The sequence below is a fragment of the Acanthisitta chloris genome, unplaced genomic scaffold, assembly GCF_000695815.1.
Source record: "Acanthisitta chloris isolate BGI_N310 unplaced genomic scaffold, ASM69581v1 scaffold9126, whole genome shotgun sequence".
Lineage (NCBI taxonomy): Eukaryota > Metazoa > Chordata > Aves > Passeriformes > Acanthisittidae > Acanthisitta > Acanthisitta chloris.
In genome coordinates this window covers 154,162-172,663 of record NW_008678805.1, presented here as the reverse complement: position 1 = coordinate 172,663, position 18,502 = coordinate 154,162, and the positions used below count along the sequence as shown (strand labels likewise).

The following is an 18,502-nucleotide window of genomic DNA, read 5'->3' as shown; positions in this document are numbered from 1 at the left end:
TGATAGGAATTGAGAAATCCTTTTAATATTGGATTCCACTACTGAGATGAACAGTTCTCAGCAACTTTAGGTTATCTTATGGTTTCAAATATATTAGTATAATAGAGATATGAGTGTTACACACATAATTCACAGGGATACCGTGAATTGCAATGGAAGTCACTAATCAGTTTTGCACCTGAGATCAATTAATTCTTTAATTCATATCAATGTGGTATTTCTTCTCTTTATTGGCTTTGAGGATTTCACCTTTTCCTGCATAAAGATGACTGAAGGACTCTTGGTTTTGCAGGGTGCTCATATCTTTTATTTTAAAAGCTCAGTGCATTTGTGCTGTGCCTCTTGACTTCTGAGGTACAGGAAGTTACCCCACACATAGACAGAGAGAGACAAAGCAAACAGTGGATTTACACAGGCAGCTTTTCTTCTGATAGCAGCAAGCCAAGTCCTCCAAAAACCATCATCCCTGATGATATTGTATGAATAAACTGCTCATACACTGTCACAGGATGTCACTCTGGGTGAAATGAGATGTGAACAGGTAGAAGGGAGGGATAGAGCAGGTTGCCCATGTGCCTCATCCTAAGAACATACTGTTGATAAGCTGAACTTGAACAGCTGAACTGGAAGAGAGAGAAAAAAGAAGGATATGACTTGAGACGAAAAATTAGTTTCTAGAACAGCACAGATAAGTGTGAGGAAGAGCTGGCAAGGGGTGAGAATTCCCTTGACAAGAAATGGGTCTGCTCTGGGAGAGGTGACAATCATGATGTTTTAATAGACAAGATGAGTGCTAATTAATTGTGAACACTTCATTTTTCATTTAACAAAGGGATTGATTCTCTGAGTTAATCAATGAAAGGAGGTTGGAGTCAGGTGGGGGTTGGTCTCTTCTCCCAGGCAACCAGCAGCAGGACAAGAGGGCACAGACTCAAGTTCTGCCAGGGGAGGGTTAGGTTGGATATTAGGAAGAGATTTTTTACAGAGAGAGTGCTCAGGCATTGGAATGTGCTGCCCAGGGAGGTGGTGGATTCACCATCCCTGGAGGATTTCAAGATGAGACTGGATGGGGCACTTAGTGCCACGGTTTAGTAACCATGGTGGGGGTGGACTTGATGATCTTTGAGGTCTCTTCCAACCACGTTGATTCTATCATTCTATGATTCTATGATTCTATGATGTCCCTGAAACTGTTCTCAACTGGATCAGGAGATGGTTGGGAAATGAGGTCGGTTTGAAATTGTTTGAATTCATATCTTTTAGAGTTGGGGACTAACAAAAAAGTGACCAGTATGCTGATTTAGTAAAAGCAGTTTATTGTGAACTTAATGTGTCACTTTAAAATGGTATTTCTCACTAATTTGACTTCAGGAAATAAATATTCAGTTAACATTATCTCTTTCTTCTGCTTCTTACTATGTCCCATTTTGGAACTTGCAGAATAGCAATTGACATGACTGTGAAAAAAATGGCAACTGCTAGAAAATTTTATCATTCAGAATTCCCCAAAGTTACAAAATTCAGGTTTTGACCCACTATCTTGAAATTCAGGAGACAAGAGGGCAAAACTAAATCAAAACCTACTAATGCCTTCTTGTGAATTACTGATTAAATACACACAAATTTCTGTTGGGAATCAAACAAATAAGTACCCAGTGTGGTGTAATTATATATAAGCAAAGTCATAAAAAGCAGAATCGGATACTTAGCAGTAGTTTAAAAGCATTTTGATAATCTTATTGTTACACAGTACAGTTAAATGCCAAAAAAGGAATACTATCCACTTGTTAGATGTGAAATTATTAATTATCTAAAACACTATGTTATTGCCTCCCAAATCTCAGGTCTGGGTAACAAGAAAAATAAGGCTTGCCCTATCTGGGCAGAAAGTGCATATCTCAGAATACTTGCAAAATTTAAATGTACAAATCAGCAGATCTGACAAATGTATGAGCAGACCACCAATGCAAAAAAATTGCTATAGGGAATTTAGTTATACCCCTGATGTGGAAAACAGCTGCGGACTTACAGAAAGTACTGAGAGCACAAGTTTCCCAGCTGTCAAACTGTTGATCTGGAAATATTTAGTTAGAGGTGTCCGCTGGCCTTTTTCTGTGCTCTCTGATGAAGCCCTGGTTCTTCAAAGGGCTTCCTTCCTGCCTTTTAAATATTCATCTCATACACAATTTATGACATTGTCATGTAAACCAAACTTCAATACCGCTCGTACCTCAATGGCCTCATTCTGCCATCAGCTGATTGTGCAGTTTTCACCCTACTAACATTTCACTAAATGCTGATGTTCCATTTCCTTTCCCATTCCCACTAGATTACCCTTTTGAAAACTGTCACCAGTTCTCCACATCAGCAGTGCCAATAACAGAGCAAACTAGTCATAATAGTGGCAAAGAAACAGCCAAATAATTTATCCTTCCTTTTTGGTATCTAAATAGATCTTCTAAATGGACATTTTTTTCCTTCTGTAGTAATTGCTTTGGTTGTTTTTATATTGAATTCTGTGGAGGTTTGTGCAGTGGGTGTGAATATGATGCATATTTTTATTATTAATTATTTTTCTTCCATATTGCAACTTGAGGCTGTGAGATAAGGTGATTCACAGTCTGGTATTTTGGAAAATAATTGTATTAGCCCATTTTCATTCTTAATATTATTCCCTTGATGATTCATTTGTGGTGAATTTTTATCTCATGCTCTGCTCTTATCTTTCTGAGCACAGACTGTCATCACATACACCTCACTATAAATGTCGTGTCACAGATGAGACAACTTTTGAGCTTTTCTGATTAAATAGTGATTTTTCTTTCCTGATTTCATAAGTAGGAAAGTGCCAGTCAGTTATCCTCAAAAAGTATTGGGCTTTTTGAAAGACCTGTCTCCCAGGAGCTGAGAAGACTTGCTTAAAGGTTCTAGTTTGGATCTGCTTTTCTATATGAACTAATACAAAGACAAGATACTAATACATAGACAAGTCACTGCTCAATGATTAAGTCAGAGATGGTTCACAGGAAAGCAGTTTGGGTGGATGAGGTTTGGTGCAGAGCAAAAATGGAAGGGAGATGCCTCAGCACCAAGTGGCACAATATAAATCTCTACAAGTAGAGTCCTGGGTAGGAATCTCAGGGCTCAAGCTAAGGCCAGCAGGGAAAGGAAGGAAGAAGAAGACTTGGAGTCAATAGGCTGGATGTGTAGGACCAGTTAGGCAGTGTCACAGCCCAGACTGCTCTCCTGCATGTTGGCAACTCGAGTCCTTTCTCAGAAGTGAAACAGGGACCACCAGGTCTTTTCTAATGAGTGGTCCATGTGGCATTCATTTTTCCCCTCCTATGTAATAAGCTGATGGGTAAAGACCAGGAAATTTCACATTGGTTTCCTCATAAATATCCATTTGAAACAGACTCTTCCATCTTCTACCAGTGCTGACTGGTTGCTTCTCCACTGGGAAACTAGACTCAAAAATCTCTGACCTGAGGATCTGGCCAGGCACAGCAGAAGAGCTGTGCTCATGTTAAAATGGGATGCTGCTGATAGAACCAGAGCAGTGACAGAAGGCCAATGTTTGCCTTGCCCATGGTTAGAAGTCACCTCTTCCTTTCTTCCGTTTCAATTTTGTTTGGCAAAGCAGCTACACCTACAGCTTGCACTATAATTTACTCTCCTGAGGCAGAACAAGAAACCAGAAAGGTAGGCAGACAGCCTCAATAGGATGCAGAGGATGCTCTGCAGCCATCATTTCCTCCTTGCTACAAGTCTGTGAGGATGCAGAATATTGTCATTGGTACAAAAGGGAGGAGAGATGACAGAGCCATTTATCCCACTGGTCTAGTGCTCAAGGGTGTATATAGGTGATCCATATTTGCACAAAGATGGATGAACTTATAGATATAATTTCCCAATTATTTCCTGCCTATTTAAAGATGTGGCCTAAGAATTGCAGAAGAATATAAGACCTAGAAAGAAATAAATTTTTTTTCTCTCCAGTTTTGTATTTAGGCTGTTGCCCAGCTTCATTCTCAGAATTTCAGCTTTCTCAACTGCTGGCACTGTTTTACTGAGTCTGTACTCAAGACTGTAGTTAACACACACATTCACAGAGAATGATTTCTGCAGCTATTTGCATCTGTCTGTCAGAGGATAAATTTACATTTTCTATCTATATATTTGTATGCTAAAAGTATCTTTCGACTCTCATTTGGTATAGTGTGTAAATTGCTGTCAGACTCTGTTAGAAGCTTGGGTAATGTGTGCAACTAAGTGGGGTTTCTTTTTTGGTTCCTGTCCCAACATCAAATGTTTTTCAGTCTCACACTAGGTTATTAAAGGAATATATTGTTTCCATTGTCCCATCCAATTTAGCTGCTGCTGCCAGCCTTAGCACCAAAAGTCAGATCCACTGCAATTACTACTTCAGATTAAGACAAATACAACTTGGGGAGACAGCTTATAATGATTTTCTCTTAGTGTGCAGCAAGATATATTTGCTGTTATTGAAGCTGACTGAAACTTTTCCAGAAAAATGAGGAGAACCTCAATTAAAGTGAATCAAATATTTTGAAGACATGTGTCGATTAAGACAAAATATTGTTGAAAATCTGACCCCTCCTTATCTTGCCTGGAGGACTCTTAGACAGACTTGACTCCTTTGCTAGTGGACTGTGAAGAAAAAAGAGCTCCCAGGCTGGCTTTCTGCCTCCTTCCCCCATATGCACCTTCCCCCCATTCTGCTGGATGGCCTGAGCCAGAAGATCTACACCTACCTTGCTGTCCAGACTGTCCAGCTCTGAAGCTGTCACATCACCAGGCTGGTGCCTCTCTTGCACCTTGTGGGAACAAGATCCATAGCAGCATGGAAACTCAGAAACTCCTGCTGCAAGTTTTCTTCAGGAAATACCCAAAGGTGATGCTTGGATTGCTATTTGCCCAGAAACCCTTTTCACCTCTCTACTTGTATCCTGACTTAATAATACATTCTAAGTGACAAAACTGTTGTCCTCTGGCTGCAGCAGCATTTCTCTCACCTTTTGTAATGTTTGGGTACAGAGTTAAACAGGAAGAGAAAAAAAGTGTAAAAATCTGGGATTTCCATGGATGTTTTGAGCATCAGTGAACCAAACTTTGAAGCACAATTGCTTAGATTTCCTTTCACCTCCTCTTTTCTTTATAAATAAACAGGTTGAGAGTGATTTAGGCTAAGATCAGGCCATACCTATGCTGAGGCAGGACAGGTCAGGAAAGGAAGCAACACTCCATCCTGTCCTACTGAGCTGCTGGAAAAAGCAACTGCCCAGGCATTTGCTCATCAGTATAGGGAAAGGACTGTAGCTTTCTCCAGCTGTAGATTTGGGCATCCACAACAATTGCATCCAACCTATTCCCTGTCTCATCTTTTGACCAATAACACAACCTGTCTCAGGCACCTGGCCTGCAGTAAGGCAGGACATGCAGTCAGGGAAGTCTTCCTGACAGGCATCAGTAAGTCCATTTATAGCTACTGTGCTCAATTAATATCTGCTGCATTTTGTTGTGCTCCTAATATAAAGAGATTCAAGAAGCCCTACATGTGGAAGCTGGGAAGTAGGTTCTGTGAGGTTGCTTTAAGTATTACTGTTTCATATCTGGTTCTGTTTGCATCTGCAGTAAAGGTGCCTGATGACATAGGCCCTGGGTGCAGCCCTAAATTTAGTTCATGATCCCTCCTTAGTGCAATGTTGCTTTTGAAGGTGATCTTCTTTGCTGTGATTGAGGTCTCTCCCTTGTTCCTGACAGTTTGACATGCTCCTCCTCTCTGCACCTCTATTAAGCTGGGCATTGTTACCACAAATAACATGACTCTGCCATATTAAATTCAAAAAAAAGAGTAAACATTGAAGGCTTGACAGACAATCTTGCAGAATAATTTAAATGTCTGGGGTGAGATAGAATGATAGTAGTTGACAACTGAAGTTCCTTCTTCATGATTGCTCTGAATCAACTTGATAAACTCAGCTGTAAATTAGAAAGGCAAGAGTTAGTTTTATAACAAATCTTAACATTTATTGTGACTATAATTGGTATTGGAAAAACAAGAAGCTGGATCTAAGAGTGGCAATAAGACTTGATTATCCATATTCTGAAATAAAATTCTGCCATAACAAAATTATTGCTCTTTGGCTGCAGTGAATAAAGAGGTGAATCACTGACAGTCGTTCCCAGAAAATTTAAACAAAGAGAAACCAGCCAGAATTAGTTTCTTATTTTCTTTTCACATGATGAGATGATAAAGTCCCATTCTTGGGCAGACAGGCCCAAGAAGCACATCCTCCCTGACAGGTATGTTTGTGCCAGGTGCTCTGCCTGGAGAACAAATTGAAGAAGATCTAAGCCAGCAGTGACTGCTGATCTTCAGGTGACTTGAGCTGCCATACAGTGCACTGGTTTACTTAGAGATTTGGCTAATTTATAGGTAAAGTAAAGCAGTAAAAGGGTTTTTATCCTTTTATTTTCTTTTCTTCAAAGACAGAGCCTTACCCAGGTCTGAGGACTGTATCAAACAACTTCTGTATCTGCTGAGAGCATGAAAGGTCTTTCCTAACATAGTGCTCAGTGTTGTGCATTTCAGACTACCACAGGAAGATGTTACACTTTGCATGCTAAGAAAAAGAGGAGACATGAACATGTGGAGCATACACAAAGTACAAGTGGAAGCCTCATTGCCTCCTATGGCAATGAGCATGGCACAAGAAGTGCCACAAAACAGAACACTAAGAATCATGGGGTTTGGTTATCTGACTGCTTGTATTCAGATTTGTCTAGTATAAAAGGCTGCCAAGTGAGAAATAACCACAGGTATGTCCTAATCTAAATCCTTGCGCTGATGTGAGGCAATGCAGGATACTTTGTGACCAGCTGCGTGACTGATCACTGCAGTGTGTGGCAACTCAATTGCTTATCATTAAGTGGGAGTAAGATGTGATAAATAGTAGATTTTTGAGCAGCTTTTCTTCCTTTAGGTTTCCCTGATATGCTGGTATGCATGTAGAGACAGCAATATAAAAAGATTTACAAAAAAAGGAAGCACAGAAAAATTGCCTATGGTTATTTAATTCACTTATTCCTGTAACTGTCTTAAAGAATCTCCTCCTTACTTCAGGATCCCTAACCTGAAGGGCTCCTCAGTCTTTCCATGTCTCCTTGCAGTAAATCTTGTTCTTGTTAAAGAAGAAGGTGTCATTTCCATGAAATTGAACATTGGAAAAAGCATCTTCAGATGGTGTTGAGTAGCACAGAAAATTAGGGAAGTTTTTGTTATTTGCCTTTTTCCTAGATTATGCATCATAACATGTTTCATTGGCAACTTAGTACTTTTTCTCTCTTTTTAATGGGAATAGATGAAGGTCTGTCTTCCTGGAGCTAAATGTAAAATCCAGTAAGTGATCAGAAGCAAGATACACACCACAGTTCAGGAAGGAACTGAGCACTAGTAAGACCAGCATAAGTCAGAAATGCTTGCTTATATTTGTCTTTGCTGATCAAATGAAAAATGTTCACTGACAGTCATATTTATCAGCCCTTCTTAGCTGTCAAAATGTACATGTGAATGTGATGCACTGATCATTCTAGGGACTTCCCAAAGCGGAAAAGACGAGTTCTAGATGACCTAAATTCTTCCCAAATCACTTCAGACATCAGCCTCATCCCCTTGGGATTCCTCTGTAATCACTGGAAAAAGAAGGAATCTCTAGAGAGCAGTTAGCACTCCTATGAGCAGGACCATCTGCTTACTACACAGTGATCACAGAGAAATTACCTTTCTAACTCAAAGCACATTAATAATATGCCTGAAGGTAGTCTGGGGAAAACGAGGTCTAAGAAACTCAATTCTAGCAAGTTGTTGTGTTCTTGCCCAGTTGGATTGTCAAGGTTTCTCTTTATTCACCAAGGATATATTGGAGTGGAGGAGGTTCTCTGGGAAACTGGGTGAAAAGTGGGTATGTATTTCTAACAAAAACAAAGTAAGACGAACCACTTATTGCAATAGCAAAGAGATATTTTAAGTTACAGAGAAGTCAGGAAGAGGGAATGGTATGATTGGGAATCTGTCCAATCCCAGTGAGGCAACTAGATACAGAAGGCATTCGTGTGCAAGGAAAGATTGACCTGCCTTTTCTAGCTTCCATACAAGAAAAAATGAAGGATTTTCTGTAGCTCAGAAGAAAATCTTGTTCATGCCTAAATAAATGAAAAAGAAAAGCACTATTTTAAACCTCTCAACCCATGCAGAATTCCTCAGACACACAGATATACATACACAATCACTGTCCAAGGTTATACACAGCAAAGATTTTAGACCTATTTTTAACTCCAATATGTGTTCATTTGTTGTTCATTCAGTGAAGTTTTTCGTGTGCTGAAGATTAAATTTTTTTATGATTGAAGCTTAATAGTGAATGCTGCAACTTTGATGTTTCTTTGCTTCATAAACCTGAAAAAAAAAAAGGCTCTTATAAAATTGTCTCTGACACAGAACAGTGTTTGAAGTTAAAATCAGAGTTTGGAAATAATTTGTTGTAATCTATCACAAGTTTGACTGCTGAACTTTGTGTTCCAACAAAGTATTAGTCCAGACTTGCAACAGTCTTCTTCCAGTAGCTGCTGTTGTCCCTGCACAATGCTATTGTTATGTTCTGCAAAACTGTGTGACTTGGTCTGGTTGAAATCCTTGTTTATCTTGACAAATATTGTCAGCCAGTTTTGTTTTTTAAATCTTCCACTAAATGAAGAATTGTGAGCCTCAGTTAATGAGGGTATGAGAAAGAGGGAAGAGAAACAGAGGAAATACTCCATGAGATAAATTATGTTCTTCAACATTCCTTTTATTGCATGTAGCCCAAGTTTAGAAAGCCAGGTAGCTGCTGTTATGAAAAGACTACAGAATCACAGAACTGTTTAGTTTGGAAGTGACATCTTAAGTTCACCTAATCCAAACACTCAGCTCAAACAGAGTCACCTAAGGCAGTTTGCCCAGTTGGGATTTTGCTATCACCCCAAATGAAGACTCCACAGCCTGTCCCAATGTTGGACAATCCTCACAGTGGAGAAATATTTTTTTGTGTTCAGGTGGGATTCATGTGTTTTAATTTGTGGTCGTTGCCTCTTGTCCTGTCACTGGGCACCACCCTCTTCTTCATTTCTGCCTGTCAAGCATTTATACACATTGATGAGATCCCCTCTAGACCTTCTCTTCTCCAGGATGAACAGTCCCAGCTCTCCCAGCCTCTTCTCATATGAAAAAATGCTCCAGTACTTTGTTCATCTCTGTGGCCCTGGACTGGATTCTTTCTTGCACTGGGAAGCTGAGAACTGGTTCTAGTACTTCAGACGTGGCTTCACCAGTGCTGAGAACAGAGGAAGGATCACCTCACTTAACCTGCTGGCAGCACTCTTACCAATGCAGCTTAGGATGCTGTTTGCCTAATTTGAATCACAGAATCACAAAATTGTTCGTGTTGGCAGGGACAACAGTGGATCATCTGGTCCAACCTCCCTGCTCGAGCAGGGCCAGCCTAGAGCACATGGCTCAGGATTGTGTCCAGACAGTTCTTGAATATCTCCAGTGAAGGAGAATCTACGTCCTCTCTGGGCAATCTGTCCCAGTGCTCAGTGACTGCACAGGAAAGAAGTTCTTCCTCATATTCAGATGGAACTTCCTGTACATTGGTTTCTGACCATTACCTCTTGTTTTATTGGTTTGCACCACTGAGAAGAGCCTGGGTCCATCTTCTTGGCTCTCCTTTTTCAGATACTTGTATACATTAATGAGGGTCCCTCTCAGTTGTCTCTTCTCAAGACAGAACAGACCCAACTCCCACAGCCTTTCCTTGTAAGTTACGTGGTCCAGTTCCTTAATCATCTTTGTTGTCCTCTGGACCCACTCCAGCTGCTCCATGTCCCTTTTCTTCAAGGGCACATTGCTGTCTGAGTTCAGTTAAGATCGCACTGTGCATCCATACTGGCCTCCTACCTCTTTTGCTTGATTTTCTAGTCACCTGGATGGACACATCAAGCATTGGAAGAGGCTGCCCAGGGAAGTGGTTGAGTAACCATCCCTGAAGATATTTAAAAGGCATGTAGATGTGGCTCTGAAGGACATGTGCTCAATGGTGGACTTGGCAGTGCTGTGTTAACAATGGGACTTGATGACCTCAGAGTTCTTTTCAAACCTAAAGGATTCTATAATTTACAAATGTACCAAGCTTTGCAAACTGCAGACCAAGCTCTGGACCTGCATCTCAAATGAAGTCCATGTTTTCAGTCCATTATTCCCAATGAGATTTTCCTTGCCCACAACTTTCCCAAGAGTCTACTTTTCTAGGTGACCTGTTTCATGTATTTGTAGTGGGGCACTTGTTTGTGTGAGTAGTTTCCCGGAGTTTGTCACATAAACTGTCTGTTGCTTGCTTTAATTGGAAGTGTTTGAGACAAGCAGGGGATGAGACTAGTTGGCACTATACACATAATTGCCACTGCTGTAGTGCCACGTGCATATGAAGTGCTATAAATTGGCAGTGATAATAACACAAAGTGATAATGAAGAACTTGGTGAACATTCGCCAAGTCACAGCACATCTCCAACACAGCTGAATGGATTTTAGAGGCTGCATTCAGATGAGAGTATCAACAAATTCCAAGTGCCTTCTCTATATGCTCTAATTCACTCAACCAGAATAGAGCTCTCATGTGTAACTGTGATGCACCTATTTTAAAGAAGGCTATAAATAGAACAGGAGATAGTGGAGACATTTCTTCAATCCACTGAACAAAAGACATATGACAGTTGAAATACTTGGAAAAAATTCTGATGAAGAATAAAGCTGACTTTGGTCTCAGAGAGTAAAATTGAGTGAGACTGGTGAAAGCTGCCATGCTTTTTGTGATAGCAGAACAGTTAAAATGAGCTTTAACGACACCCCATACAAGTCTGCTAAAAATCCTAAACAAATAGACTGAGAAATGAGCCTGTTTTGCATTCATTTGCAAGTCTTACTTTATCATGGGTCTAATAATATTTGAGAAAACACGGACTTTATCCTGAGACTGTGCCATTTAGTCTACAAGTGTATGAGCAAATGAGCCAGAAAAGTAATTAATTTTCTCCTGAAAAACAAATTATCAGAAAGCACTTTTAGAGATGGATCACTTGGAAAGATGGAGCTCTTAATATGTGAGAATAAAAATGTTGCCAGAGTTGTAGTAATTGCAGCAGTGTGGCTGCATGGCTGTTTTTCTACTTTCAATTGTTTGTAATGTACAAAAAATTCATCCTATTCAAAATTTTCTAGGCCTTAAACAAGTGTTTATGAGGATTTTAACTAATGTCACTCATTGTCTCAAAAGACCACTTCCTGCTGTGGTCTTCTTTGGAATAAGTTCATCCCACCCTTGTCTACGAGACTTGAAGAAATACCATTGCTCCTGGGTTAGAGAGCAGAGCTGGGACATGATGCTGATGAGCTGAGAAAGGCAAATTGGAGTCTTCCACTACCCAAGTGTGTGGTGGTAATGACGTAAAAATTTCAATATCTACAGATGGAGAAAAACTCATGCACACTGAAAGGATGAGTGACATAAGTGACATAGTGCATCAAGAGAAATTTCAACTGGATATAAGCAAAATATCTCTTCAAATCTCAATGAATGGCTGGAACATGCTTCTTGGAGAGGTTGTGTAGTTTTTCTTAGCTGTCCCATTTGGTCGCATCGGAGCTAAATAGAATTTGAGAAAGTATTTCAAATAAGCATAAACAACTTAATTCTTTGCAGAAAAGCTTCCTTGTCCTCCAGAGTTTTCTTACAGAATCTTGAAATTTATTTTTGTATATTTCTAAAGAAATAAATGAAGTAATTTTCTTTTGTTCTTAACAGCATTTGGAGAAACGACTCTTGTCTTTCTGAGTTTGGAAATAAACATTTTTCCATTTCTGTCCAACAATAGATTTCTATTAAATATTTTGCAAGCACAAATTTCAAATTTCAGTAGCTAATGTTTACCCATTTTCCAAAAGAACAAAGAAATGTATAGAAATGTAAGCAAAACAGGCATTATGAAGGAACATTTCCAACATTCCTTTAGAATACTTGCATACCTGTATTTATGAGGTTGATAAATCTACATGCTTTGTCTTTTGAGGCTTGTCCTCAGCTGGCAGAACACACAAACTTGATATTAATTTGGTTGGCTTGGATGCCTCATTTTATGAAATACGTAATTCTAAGGTAAGTATTTGGAATTCCCAGTCACAGTGTTGTAATATTTTTCAGCACACCTTCACAGCACCAGCAAATTTGTAACGATTTGATGTGTGAATGATCAAAGTTGCTATTTTTGGCAAACGTCAAGTTATTCAAGCCTTTAAGAGACATGTTCTTTTTCAGTACAGCAAGGCCTAGGTAAACCTATGGCTGCCTAACAGCAGATGAAGAGTATTCTGTAACAGAGCTGCACAAATTGGACTGTTAAAAAAAGAAAGCAAGGCAAGGATAGAAATACTGACATCAGGATCAGTCATTATGCTTTCTACTTGCATAAGGACATTACAGCAGAATCTTCTTAATTGCAGGATAATGCATTACCTGTACATAATGATGATGGAAGTTGCCTATAAACTCATAAATTAATTGGCAATGCCTTTGAATTATAAGTATGGAATGCTATGCCACATATGACATTTTAAGGTGCAGGTTTAATTTTTCTTTAGCAACCAAACATTTCTATATGGTGTAAACTATAGCATATAAATGTTGCTAATTTTGTTAGTTTTTAGCATCCTATTTTACAAATGCCAAGCAGAAAATTCCTTAGATTTAGAGGCTCAAATGGTGAGGTTTTATTCATTTTGCTATTGATTTTTTCTATATATTCATGCAACATCTGTTTGTATTTTCCTACTACCTAAAGCATATTTCTTGTCACAAGCTACATACAGACTATAAATTATTTTTTGCCTTTTTTTTGTTGTTTTGGTTTATTTTTTTGTTCAGCTGTTTGCTTCATTCACATGAATAAGAACAAAAAATCTGTGCTACACTTCTGCAGTATCACAGAATCAGAAAATCATTTAGGTTGCACTCCAGCACAGATATCCACATCTACACTGGGAAAATCTACATTCACTAGTGGGGGCTTTATGTCACTGAAAAGATTGCCACGCCCCTTTAATGCTATAGGGGAAAACTGGAAAATGATCCTTCTTTAAATCTATCATTAAGAGATACCAAGGATCAATCATTTGTCATATTTGGTAGAGAGCAGAGATGTTATCTGAGTGTCTGAGCTGAGCATATCTTGCTTTAACTGATTACCTCAGGTTAATGAAGTCTGGTTTGCACTTAATGATGACATTTTTGTAATGTGTTTTTACTCTTTAATTTAAGTCATATATAAAATATCCATCATGATGTCCTTTTCCCCAGGTAATACATATGAAACAAGAAATCTGGATAGTGGGGACCTCATCTGGGAGGATTTCAATGAAAAATTACCCCAGTTAACTAAAAAGGAGGAATGAAAAGGGGGAAATTATCTTCATAATTCATCTGTAACTGATTTTATGAAGAGACAGAGATACAAATAATAGGTGCAAATACGATATAAGTAGAGACATTTGATACTACTAAAACAAATATATACAGATATAAATATGAAAACAGATATAAATTATTCAAAGAGTGCTTTGTTTAAATTTGTTTCCATGGAGGATTGTGTTTGATGGTAGTTTATCTTCCAGTTTGAAGATAATCAAAAATCCAATTTGCTGTTGCGATGGGCATTATCATTTTATCTTAATTTGGAGAAAGATGATTCTAATGCATTAAAACTTTTCTTCAACCAAGAGGAAAGCAGAATCTGGGTCTGTCATTAGAATAGTTTTCCTATAAATGGGTCTTGACACTACTTAAGAAACAAACAGAAAAAATTTCTCCAAGTCATTTACTCTTTCATTTCAAGGATTAAAATTTCATCTTTAGAGTAAGTTAGTAATGTATTATTACTATTCAATATCAATCAATTAGTATTCAATATAAGTAACAATGCTACAATTCCTGCAGTAGGTATTTCTCAGTTACCTGGTTAGCATAAAAATCCCAAACAACTTCTAAGTTTACTTCAAAAACCAATCAGCCCTTTTGTATGCAATTTGTCTTTGAGCAGCTAAGAAGCTTACAGAAGCAAAATTACAGTGTTTGCACAAAAACTGATCTCCACTGGGCTGATTTGACACCAGCCCCTCCCCAACCTGCAGCAACATATTCAAAGAGACCTTTTCCTGTGGCCAGTATTTCACTTGGCAATTTCAATTCCTAGACCAATAAATCAAAAGCTCTTATTTCTCAAGGTATTGAAAAAGCAAGAAGCTAAAGGTAATATTTCATTTCTTATGCAAAGAAAGGATACTGGATTTGTGTAAGGGAGAGAGACCTAGGACTATATTGCTTGTGACCGTGAGAAACCAAACTGATCAAAGTTGGTGCATGAAATCCTGTGAGTCCTTAATGCAGAGGAGGAACAACACCATTTGGTACTCATCTGCACAGCAGGACTTGGAGAAACTCCTGCCCTGCATCTAATAGCTTAGAAACTGGTAGCTGCAGGATCTACTTAGTGGAGTGTCCATTAGCTCCAGAGTCCTTCTGCTGTTTGCCGTGCCCAAGCTCTCATCTAGGTCGCAGGCACATAATTTCACTGGGATTAACTGCTTTACCCTCCAGAAAATATCTTGGAATGACCTTGTAACACCTTTAATCTCACCATGGTCTGATCCAGATAAACACTGTCCATGCAGGTTTGACATGACTAGATTGACTGTGCAGGGGAAACGCCATTAGCCATGATGATTGGTGTAAGATCAGCATAATGATGTGTGTCAGGCATGATAGAATTTAGAGTGGATGAAAAAGTCTGTTGATATACTGAACATGTCCATCTGTGATACCTGTTTTTCAAGCTGTGCCTATACAGTTTATGTCTTAACTACATCAGTACACACAACACTTCTGATAGGATCAAGAGAGTTACCACAGTCACATACCAGTACAACTGAAAGGAAAATCTGGCTCTGAGTGAAAGAGCAGAACGTCATAGAGCATATAAGGAGCTTCTCAACAGCTGTGTCTTGGTGTGTGCCATCTACCTTCAACATCTAAATAAAACTGTCCCATGTTCCACTCACAAGTCATGCCAGATCACAGAATCATAGAATACCAGGTTGGAAAGGACCTCAAGCATTTTCTGGTCTAACCTTACTTGGCAAATCATTGTCTAGACAAGGTTGGTCCAGCCAAATCTGAAAAGTGTCTCGTGCAGGAAGGCTGCTGGGTGCAGATATTAGCCACACCTTTTGAATATCTTCAAGCTTAGTTTAGGTGATGTGGTTTTTTGGTGGGTTTTTTTTTGGTCTGTTTGTTCAAAACACTTTTGTTCTAAAGGTACCGTCACTTCTGGAAGCCTTGCAGTGCTGTCCATAGGGATTGCGCTGAGTATGTTCACCTGAGAGGCAGGGCATAGAAGCAAGAGTAACAAATTTGACAGAACCTGAACGAAACCCATCTGTTGTCATCCCAGCCTGGATTCCAAGAGGTGCCAAAGTCCCTGAGAGTCCCAGGGCAGTAAATGGGTGGAGGTTGGTTGAGCCCAGGAGGAAAGCTTTATTTATGGCCATAGTGTTCTTTGCTCCTCCCTGAACATCTGCTCTCTGATGACTTCCAAGCTGTCTAACCTGATATTGTGTGGTTAACATTGTTATGGAGTGTGAGTAGAACTAGCAAGCAACTCTCCACACCTGGCTGTAGATATGGTCTTCTATGCAAAGAGCATTAATTCCTGATGTAATGAAATGGGACAGAGTAACAGGTCTTTCCAGTTCAACTTTCTGAATCATAAAAAAATTGCAGATGCACAAAAAGCTTGCCTGGGAGGTGACAAAGGACCACCACTCCCCACTCTTAAGCCCAGGAAACAAGAGTGCATCAACAGAAATACATGCTTGGAGTGAAAATCCAGTTCCACCTAGTGTTAGCAATTCACCTGGATGTGAACAAGACTTCCCGTTTATTTCTGGATAGTTCTGATGAGTCTTTTATCTAGACTGAACATTCGTGGCTACACTTTGAGACACACTTATAATTTTGCCCCAAAAGGGAATAATAATTGAATTTAAAAGCAAGTTCACTCTTTTACCCTGCCTTCACCCTCTGCCTTATGATGGCTGAACCACTGAAAAAAATGACAGAACATTTATATCTCAAGAACAGAGTTGAGTCAGAACCATTTCTAGTGACATGTAGTCATATGATTTTAGACACCAGCTGTGCTCTCTTGTCCCAGACTATACACAGTATTTCACTTATCATTTAAGTGGAGTTTTCAATCTGCAACTTTCATTTTGGATTTTCTCTTTTAATATAAAAATGAACCAGACAAAATCTGCACTTTACTCACGCAGTAACTGAAGGAAAAAATTAACATGTCTCATAGGGTGTGGAGGCAACAGGTTGCCCAGAGAAGCTGTGGCTGGCCCATCCTTTCGAGTGTTCAGGGCCAGGTTGGATGGGGCTTTGAGCAACCTGGGCTAGTGGAAGGTGTCTCTGCCCACAGCAGGGGGGTTGGAAATCGAGGATCTTAAAATCCCTTCCAACCCAAGCCATTCTATGATGATTCTCTGCTCAATCCTCCAACTTCTTCACTTAAAATAACAGCAGTGTCAGAAAAAGAAAAAAAAAGAGTCTAAAGCATAACTACCTATTTCAGCCTTGCTTTGGCAATTGCTCCAGGCTCAGTAACGCACAGCATTTGGAGTAATTTGAGTATAATCAAAGCCTTCTGTTTTTTTACCATGTGTGTCTGTGTGTTATGAAATTCTGCATCTCTGGAGGTAAGCAGACACCATGTGCCACCTACTTTACCATTTTGCTTCAGAGGTTTGACTTACTGAGGAGCAAGCTTAATGCAAATAAAATGACTTTCCCCTCCTGGCATTTGGCAGTCATACAGAAATGCAACAGGAAAGCAGAGTACCTAGAGACACTCATTTCTCAGAACTGTGTTCAGAAAGAATAGCAAGCATTTAAATTCAAAACAAACCATCTGTGACAACCCCTAAGCAGTGCCTCGTTTCAGTAAGTGCAAGCCTGGGAAAGAAAGTGAAACCGTACGTAACTGTCAATTAAAATAATCTAATATAGACTTTTCTGCCTTTGGGGGGAGGGTGGGCACAGGTTTTCTGGAAGCCCACTCTTTTTCATTTCCGTAGCATAAATTTTATGGTTCAAGAGAACTGAATCACATCTGTAGGCAACATATATTACACAGCTCATGGGAGAATAGGTGCTGGAAGAGGCACTATCATTGCGGATCATCTCTCAGCAGTTCATATCCACAAGTGGTATAAGATAATATCACTTCACCTCAAAATTAATTCTCAAACAATTTCTAAGGAAAGGGTGAGTTGGCATTAGAAATAAGGTATTCACTCTTCCCCATTTGGGAAAACTAAAACTCTGTATCTTAGACAGTTCCATTCAGAAATGAATTCCAGAGAGTTTCTGTCAGTTTACACAGACCAGAAATAAAGAATGTAATGGCAGCATAGCCAAGGTAAGGAGAAACACATGAAAATTCCTGCTCGACCAAGCACTATATATGTGAGTATACACTATACATTGGCTGGCTACACCTTTGGATTTACAGGATTTAAATCAGATGAGAATTTGGTCCTCAGAGGATTCAGCAGTGAAAGAGTCCAGAAGAGCTCAGTCAGTAACCATGAAGACTCTGTCATTTTATAAGTTGCTGACTGAAAAAAAAATTGCATTGTTAGGCAGTAAAATTACAGTTTTATTTCTTATTGAATTTGGAGCTACACTGCAAGCTGTAAAAAATACTCAGCTAATAGAACATTGTGTATATTTATTGAATCTGGAAAATACCCCTGGGACAACAGCTCTCAATACTGCCAGGATACTTTCCATAGGCCCTGAACTACAGCTGTATGTGTGTGAATACCAAGGGTGTTTCAAGGCCTTCCATTTTATTGCTATTATTTTCTAAGCCGTTTTGTCAACAGAATGAGTTACTGAAAAATGTAAAAACCTGAAATGTATTTTAAATGCTGTTCTATAAACATTCAGGTGTTACCTATGGTAAAAATAAGACTGTAGTATGACACCAGTTAAAGCTCTGCTTGCCTTCATATCCTGGTTTCAGCTGGGATAAAATTCATTTTCATCTTAGTTAAACAGTGCTGTGTGTTTGACTTCAATATGACAATAACATTGATAGCACAGTGATGTTTTGGCTGTTGCTCAGTATTGCTTACCCTAAGGCAAGGTCTTCTCAGTGGTTCATGCTCTGCCATGAGCTGCACAAGAAACCAGGAGGGAGTGTGGCTGGCACAGCTGACTCAAACTGGCAAAAGAGATATTCCACACCATAGACCATCGTGCTCAGTAT

At 39.3% G+C, this 18,502-nt stretch overlaps 1 protein-coding gene across 1 annotated transcript in view; it reads left to right on the top strand.

Annotated features, from left to right (window-relative positions):
• Positions 1-18,502, top strand: part of STK32B (serine/threonine kinase 32B) — a gene marked incomplete at its 5' end in the record, with an annotated part of 121,113 nt that overhangs the window by 34,132 nt on the left and 68,479 nt on the right. The gene's annotated exons all lie outside the window — the stretch shown is intronic.